This window comes from Taudactylus pleione, unplaced genomic scaffold (assembly GCF_031769625.1).
Source record: "Taudactylus pleione unplaced genomic scaffold, aTauple2 ptg001358l, whole genome shotgun sequence".
Lineage (NCBI taxonomy): Eukaryota > Metazoa > Chordata > Amphibia > Anura > Myobatrachidae > Taudactylus > Taudactylus pleione.
Window position 1 is genome coordinate 673900 of NW_028285758.1, and position 8813 is coordinate 682712.

Here is an 8813-nt window from a genome sequence, read left to right on the forward strand (position 1 = left end):
GCTGCCCAGTCACCACTGATAAATTAATATCTGAGGGGCTTATTCACCATCTGCAGCTGCTGCTCAGTCACCACTGATTAATAAACTTCAGAGGGACTTATTCACCTTCTCAGGTGCCGCCCACTCACCACTGATTAATAAACATCTGAGGGGCTTATTCACCATCTCAGGGGCCGTCCACTCACCACTGATTAATGAACATCGGAGGGGCTTATTCACTATCTCCGGTGCCGCCCACTCACCACTGATTAATAAACATCGGAGGGGCTTATTCACTATCTCCGGTGCCGCCCAGTCACCACTGATTAATAGACATCTGAGGGGCTTATTCCCCATCTCAGGTGCTGCCCAGTCACCACTGATTAATAAAGATCTGAGGGGCTTATTCACCATCTAAGGTGCCGCCCATTCACCACTGTTTAAAAAACATCTGAGGGGATTATTCATCATCTCAGGTGCCACCCACTCACTACTGATTAATAAACATCTGAGGGGCTTATTCACTACCTCAGGTGCCGCCCAGTCACCACTGATTAATAAACATCTGAGGGGCTTATTCACCATCTCAGTTGCCGCCCGTTCACCACTGATTAATAAACATCTGAGGGGCTTATTCACCATCTCAGGTGCCGCCCAGTCACCACTGATTAATAAATATCTGAGGGGCTTATTCACCATCTCAGGTGCCGCCCAGTTGCCACTGATTAATAAACATCTGAGGGGCTTATTCACCATCTCAGGTGCCGCCCAGTCACCACTGACTAATAAACATCTGAGGGGCTTATTCACCATCTCAGATGCCGCCCAGTCACCACTGATTAATAAACATCTGAGGGGCTTATTCTCCATCTCAGATGCCGCCAAGTCACCACTGATTAACAAACATCTTAGGGGCTTATTCACCATCTCAGATGCCGCCCAGTCACCACTGATTAATAAACAACTGAGGGGATTATTCACCATCTCAGGTGCCGCCCAGTCACCACTGATTAATAAACATCTTAGGGGCTTATTCACCATCTCAGATGCCGCCCAGTCACCACTGATTAATAAACATCTGAGGAGCTTATTTACCATCTCAGGTGCCTTCCGGTCACCACTGATTAATAAACATCTGAGGGGCTTATTCACCATCTCAGGGGCCGCCCACTCACCACTGATTAATAAACACCGGAGGGGCTTATTCAATATCTCTGGTGCCGCCCAGTCACCACTGATTAATAAACTTCTGAGGGGCTTATTCACCATCTCAGGTGCTGCCCAGTCACCACTGATTAATAAACATCTGAGGGGCTTATTCCCCATCTCAGATTCTGCCCTGTCATCACTGATTAATAAACATCTGAGGGGCTTATTCACCATCTCAGGTGCTGCCCAGTCACCACTGATTAATAAACATCTGAGGGGCTTATTCACCATCTCAGGTGCCGCCCGGTTACCACTGATTAATAAACATCTGAGGGGCTTATTCACCATCTCAGGTGCCGCCCAGTCACCACTGACTAATAAACATCTGAGGGACTTATTGACCATCTCACGTGCCGCCCAGTCACCACTGATTAATAAACATCTGAGGGGCTTATTCTCCATCTCAGATGCTGCCCAGTCACCACTGATTAATAAACATCGGAGGGGCTTATTCACCATCTCAGATGCTGCCCAGTCACCACTGATTAATAAACATCTGAGGGGATTATTCACCATCTCAGGTGCCGCCCTGTCACTACTGATTAATAAACATCTTAGGGGCTTATTCACCATCTCAGATGCCGCCCAATCACCACTGATTAATAAACATCTGAGGAGCTTATTTACCATCTCAGGTGCCTCCCGGTCACCACTGATTAATAAACATATGAGGGGCTTATTCACCATCTCAGGTGACGCCCTGTCACCACTGATTAATAAACATCTGAGGGGCTTATTCACAATCTCAGGTGCCGCCCAATCACCACTGATTGATAAACATCTGAGGGGCTTATTCACCTTCTCAGGCACTGCCTGTAACCACTGATTAATAAACATCTGAGGGGCTTATTCACCATCTAAGGTGCCGCCCGGTCACCACTGATTAATACATTTCTGAGGGGCTTATTTACCATCTGCAGCTGCTGCCCAGTCACCACTGATAAATTAATATCTGAGGGGCTTATTCACCATCTGCAGCTGCTGGTCAGTCACCACTGATTAATAAACTTCAGAGGGACTTATTCACCTTCTCAGGTGCCGCCCACTCACCACTGATTAATAAACATCTGAGGGGCTTATTCACCATGTCAGGGGCCGTCCACTCACCACTGATTAATGAACATCGGAGGGGCTTATTCACTATCTCCAGTGCCGCCCACTCACCACTGATTCATAAACATCGGAGGGGCTTATTCACTATCTCCGGTGCCGCCCAGTCACCACTGATTAATAGACATCTGAGGGGCTTATTCCCCATCTCAGGTGCTGCCCAGTCACCACTGATTAATAAAGATCTGAGGGGCTTATTCACCATCTAAGGTGCCGCCCAGTCACCACTGTTTAAAAAACATCTGAGGGGATTATTCATCATCTCAGGTGCCACCCACTCACTACTGATTAATAAACATCTGAGGGGCTTATTCACTACCTCAGGTGCCGCCCAGTCACCACTGATTAATAAACATCTGAGGGGCTTATTCAACATCTCAGTTGCCGCCCGTTCACCACTGATTAATAAACATCTGAGGGGCTTAATCACCATCTCAGGTGCCGCCCGGTCACCACTGATTAATAAACATCTGAGGGGCTTTTTCACAATCTCAGGTGCCGCCCAGTCACCACTGATTAATAAACATCTGAGGAGCTTATTCACCATCTCAGGTGCCGCCCGGTCACCACTAATTAATAAACATCTGAGGGGCTTATTCACCATCTCAGGTGCCGATCGGTCAAAACAGATTAATAAACATCTGAGGGGCTTATTCTCCATCTAAGGTGCTGCCCAGTCACCACTGATTAATAAACATCTAAGGGGCTTATTCACCATCTCAAGTGCCGCCCGGTCACCACTGATTAATAAACATCTGAGGGGCTTATTCACCATCGCAGGTGCCGCCCAGTCACCACTGATTGATAAACATCTGAGGGGCTTATTCACCATCTCAGGTGCCGCCCAGTCACCACTGATTGATAAACATCTGAGGGGCTTATTCACCATCTTGGGCGCTGCCCAGTCACCACAGATTAATAAACATCTGAGGGGCTTATTCACCATCTCAAGTGCCGCCCTGTCACCACTGATTAATAAACATCTGAGGGGCTAATTCACCATCTCCGGCGCTGCCTAGTCGCCACTGATTAATAAACATCTGAGGGGCTTATTCACCATCTCAGATGCCGCCCAGTCACCACTGATTAATAAACATCTTAGGGGCTTTTTCACCATCTCAGATGCCGCCCAGTCACCACTGATTAATAAACATCTGAGGGGCTTATTTACCATCTCAGGTGTCAATCGGTCACCACTGATTAATAAACCTCTGAGGGGCTTATTCACCATCTCAGGTGCCGCCCGGTCTCCACTGATTAATAAACTTCTGAGTGGCTTATTCACAATCTCATGTGCCGCCCAGTCACCACTGATTGATAAACATCTGAGGGGCTTATTCACCATCTCAGGTACTTCCCAGTAACCACTGATTAATAAACATCTGAGGGGCTTATTCACCATCTCAGGTGCCGCCCGGTCACCACTGATTAATAAATATCTGAGGTGCTTATTCACCATCTGCAGCTGCCTCCCAGTCACCACTGATAAATTAATATCTGAGGGGCTTATTCACCACCTGCAGCCGCTGCTCAGTGACCACTGATTAATAAACATCTGAGGGACTTATTCACCTTCCAGGTGCCGCCCAGTCACCACTGGTTAATAAACATCGGAGGGGCTTATTCACTATCTCCGGTGTCGCCCAGTCACCACTGATTAATAAACATCTGAGGGGATTATTCACCATCTCCCGTGCTCCCCAGTCACCACTTATTAATAAAGATCTGAGGGGCTTATTCACCATCTCAGGTGCCGCCCAGTCACCACTGATTAATACACATCAGAGGGGCTTATTTACCATCTCAGGTGCCACCCGGTCACCACTGATTAATAAACATCTGAGGGGCTTATTCACCATATCAGGTGCTGCCCAGTCACCACTGATTAATAAATATCTGAGGGGCTTATTCAACATCTATGGGGCCTCCCAGTCACCACTGATTAATAAACATCTGAGGGGATTATTCACCATCTCAGATGCCGCCCGGTCACCACTTATTAATAAACATCTGAGGGGCTTATTCACCATCTGCAGCCGCTGCTCAGTCACCACTGATTAATAAACATCTGAGGGGCTTATTCACCATCTCAGGGGCCGCCCACTCACCACTGATTAATAAACATCGGAGGGGCTTATTCAATTTCTCCGGTGCCACCCAGTCACCACCGATTAATAAACATCTGAGGGGCTTATTCACCATCTCAGGTGCTGCCCAGTCACCACTGATTAATAAATATCTGAGGGGCTTGTTCCCCATCTCAGATTCTGCCCAGTCACCACTGATTAATAAACATCTGAGGGGCTTATTCACCATCTCAGGTGCCGCCCAGTCACCACTGATTAATAAACATCTGAGGGGCTTATTCACCATCTCAGGTGCCGCCCAGTTGCCACTGATTAATAAACATCTGAGGGGCTTATTCACCATCTCAGGTGCCGCCCAGTCACCACTGACTAATAAACATCTGAGGGGCTTATTCATCATCTCAGATGCCGCCCAGTCACCACTGATTAATAAACATCTGAGGGGCTTATTCTCCATCTCAGATGCCGCCAAGTCACCACTGATTAACAAACATCTTAGGGGCTTATTCACCATCTCAGATGCCGCCCAGTCAACACTGATTAATAAACAACTGAGGGGATTATTCACCATCTCAGGTGCCGCCCAGTCACCACTGATTAATAAACATCTGAGGAGCTTATTTACTATCTCAGGTGACTTCCGGTCACCACTGATTAATAAACATTTGAGTGGCTTATTCACTATCTCAGGTGCCGCCCTGTCACCACTGATTAATATACATCTGAGGGGCTTATTCACAATCTCAGGTGCCGCCCAATCACCACTGATTGATAAACATCTGAGGGGCTTATTCACCATCTCAGGCACTGCCTGTAACCACTGATTAATAAACATCTGAGGGGCTTATTCACCATCTGCAGCTGCTGACCAGTCGCCACTGATAAATTAATATCTGAGGGGCTTATTCACCATCTGCAGCTGCTGCTCAGTCACCACTGATTAATAAACATCTGAGGGACTTATTCAGCTTCTCAGGTGCCGCCCAGTCAATACTGATTAATAAACATCTGAGGGGCTTATTCACCATCTCTGGGGCAGCCCACTCACCACTGATTAATAAACATCGGAGGGGCTTATTCACTATCTCCGGTGCCGCCCACTCACCACTGATTAATAAATATCGGAGGGGCTTATTCACTATCTCAGGTGCTGCCCAGTCACCACTGATTAATAAAGATATGAGGGGCTTATTCACCATCTAAGGTGCCGCCCAGTCACCACTAATTTAATAAACATCTGAGGGGATTATTCATCATCTCAGGTGCCACCCACTCACAACTGATTAATAAACATCTGAGGGGCTTATTCACTACCTCAGGTGCCGCCCAGGCACCACTGATTAATAAACATCTGAGGGGCTTATTCACCATCTCAGTTGCCGCCCGGTCAACACTGATTAATAAACATCTGAGGGGCTTAATCACCATCTCAGGTGCCGCCCGGTCACCACTGATTAATAAACATCTTAGGGGCTTATTCACCGTCTCAGATGCCGCCCAATCACCACTGAGTAATAAACATCTGAGGTGCTTATTTACCATCTCAGGTGCCTCCCGGTCACCACTGATTAATAAACATATGAGGGGCTTATTCACCATCTCAGGTGCCGCCCTGTCACCACTGATTAATAAACATCTGAGGGTCTTATTCACAATCTCAGGTGCCGCCCAATCTCCACTGATTGATAAACGTCTGAGGGGCTTATTCACCTTCTCAGGCACTGCCTGTAACCACTGATTAACAAACATCTGAGGGGCTTATTCACCATCTAAGTTGCAGCCCGGTCACCACTGATTAATACATTTCTGAGGGGCTTATTCACCATCTGCAGCTGCTGCCCAGTCACCACTGATAAATTAATATCTGAGGGGCTTATTCACCTTCTGCAGCTGCTGCTCAGTCACCACTGATTAATAAACTTCAGAGGGACTTATTCACCTTCTCAGGTGCCGCCCACTCACCACTGATTAATAAACATCTGAGGGGCTTATTCACCATCTCAGGGGCCGTCCACTCACCACTGATTAATGAACATCGGAGGGGCTTATTCACTATCTCCGGTGCCGCCCACTCACCACTGATTAATAAACATCGGAGGGGCTTATTCACTATCTCCGGTGCCGCCCAGTCACCACTGATTAATAAACATCTGAGGGGCTTATTCCCCATCTCAGGTGCTGCCCAGTCACCACTGATTAATAAAGATCTGAGGGGCTTATTCACCATCTAAGGTGCCGCCCAGTCACCACTGTTTAAAAAACATCTGAGGGGATTATTCATCATCTCAGGTGCCACCCACTCACTACTGATTAATAAACATCTGAGGGGCTTATTCACTACCTCAGGTGCCGCCCAGTCACCACTGATTAATAAACATCTGAGGGGCTTATTCACCATCTCAGTTGCCGCCCGTTCACCACTGATTAATAAACATCTGAGGGGCTTATTCACCTTCTCAGGCACTGCCTGTAACCACTGATTAATAAACATCTGAGGGGCTTATTCACCATCTAAGGTGCCGCCCGGTCACCACTGATTAATACATTTCTGAGGGGCTTATTTACCATCTGCAGCTGCTGCCCAGTCACCACTGATAAATTAATATCTGAGGGGCTTATTCACCATCTGCAGCTGCTGCTCAGTCACCACTGATTAATAAACTTCAGAGGGACTTATTCACCTTCTCAGGTGCCGCCCACTCACCACTGATTAATAAACATCTGAGGGGCTTATTCACCATCTCAGTTGCCGCCCGTTCACCACTGATTAATAAACATCTGAGGGGCTTAATCACCATCTCAGGTGCCGCCCGGTCACCACTGATTAATAAACATCTGAGGGGCTTTTTCACAATCTCAGGTGCCGCCCAGTCACCACTGATTAATAAACATCTGAGGAGCTTATTCACCATCTCAGGTGCCGCCCGGTCACCACTAATTAATAAACATCTGAGGGGCTTATTCACCATCTCAGGTGCCGATCGGTCAAAACAGATTAATAAACATCTGAGGGGCTTATTCTCCATCTAAGGTGCTGCCCAGTCACCACTGATTAATAAACATCTAAGGGGCTTATTCACCATCTCAAGTGTCGCCCGGTCACCACTGATTAATAAACATCTGAGGGGCTTATTCACCATCTCAGGTGCCGCCCAGTCACCACTGATTGATAAACATCTGAGGGGCTTATTCACCATCTCAGGTGCTGCCCAGTCACCACTGATTGATAAACATCTGAGGGGCTTATTCACCATCTTGGGCGCTGCCCAGTCACCACAGATTAATAAACATCTGAGGGGCTTATTCACCATCTCAAGTGCCGCCCTGTCACCACTGATTAATAAACATCTGAGGGGCTAATTCACCATCTCCGGCGCTGCCTAGTCGCCACTGATTAATAAACATCTGAGGGGCTTATTCACCATCTCAGATGCCGCCCAGTCACCACTGATTAATAAACATCTTAGGGGCTTATTCACCATCTCAGATGCCGCCCAGTCACCACTGATTAATAAACATCTGAGGGGCTTATTTACCATCTCAGGTGTCACCCGGTCACCACTGATTAATAAACCTCTGAGGGGCTTATTCACCATCTCAGGTGCCGCCCGGTCTCCACTGATTAATAAACTTCTGAGTGGCTTATTCACAATCTCAGGTGCCGCCCAGTCACCACTGATTGATAAACATCTGAGGGGCTTATTCACCATCTCAGGCACTTCCCAGTAACCACTGATTAATAAACATCTGAGGGGCTTATTCACCATCTCAGGTGCCGCCCGGTCACCACTGATTAATAAATATCTGAGGTGCTTATTCACCATCTGCAGCTGCCTCCCAGTCACCACTGATAAATTAATATCTGAGGGGCTTATTCACCACCTGCAGCCGCTGCTCAGTGACCACTGATTAATAAACATCTGAGGGACTTATTCACCTTCCAGGTGCCGCCCAGTCACCACTGGTTAATAAACATCGGAGGGGCTTATTCACTATCTCCGGTGTCGCCCAGTCACCACTGATTAATAAACATCTGAGGGGATTATTCACCATCTCCCGTGCTGCCCAGTCACCACTTATTAATAAAGATCTGAGGGGCTTATTCACCATCTCAGGTGCCGCCCAGTCACCACTGATTAATACACATCAGAGGGGCTTATTTACCATCTCAGGTGCCACCCGGTCACCACTGATTAATAAACATCTGAGGGGCTTATTCACCATATCAGGTGCTGCCCAGTCACCACTGATTAATAAATGTCTGAGGGGCTTATTCAACATCTCAGGGGCCTCCGAGTCACCACTGATTAATAAACATCTGAGGGGATTATTCACCATCTCAGATGCCGCCCGGTCACCACTTATTAATAAACATCTGAGGGGCTTATTCACCATCTGCAGCCGCTGCTCAGTCACCACTGATTAATA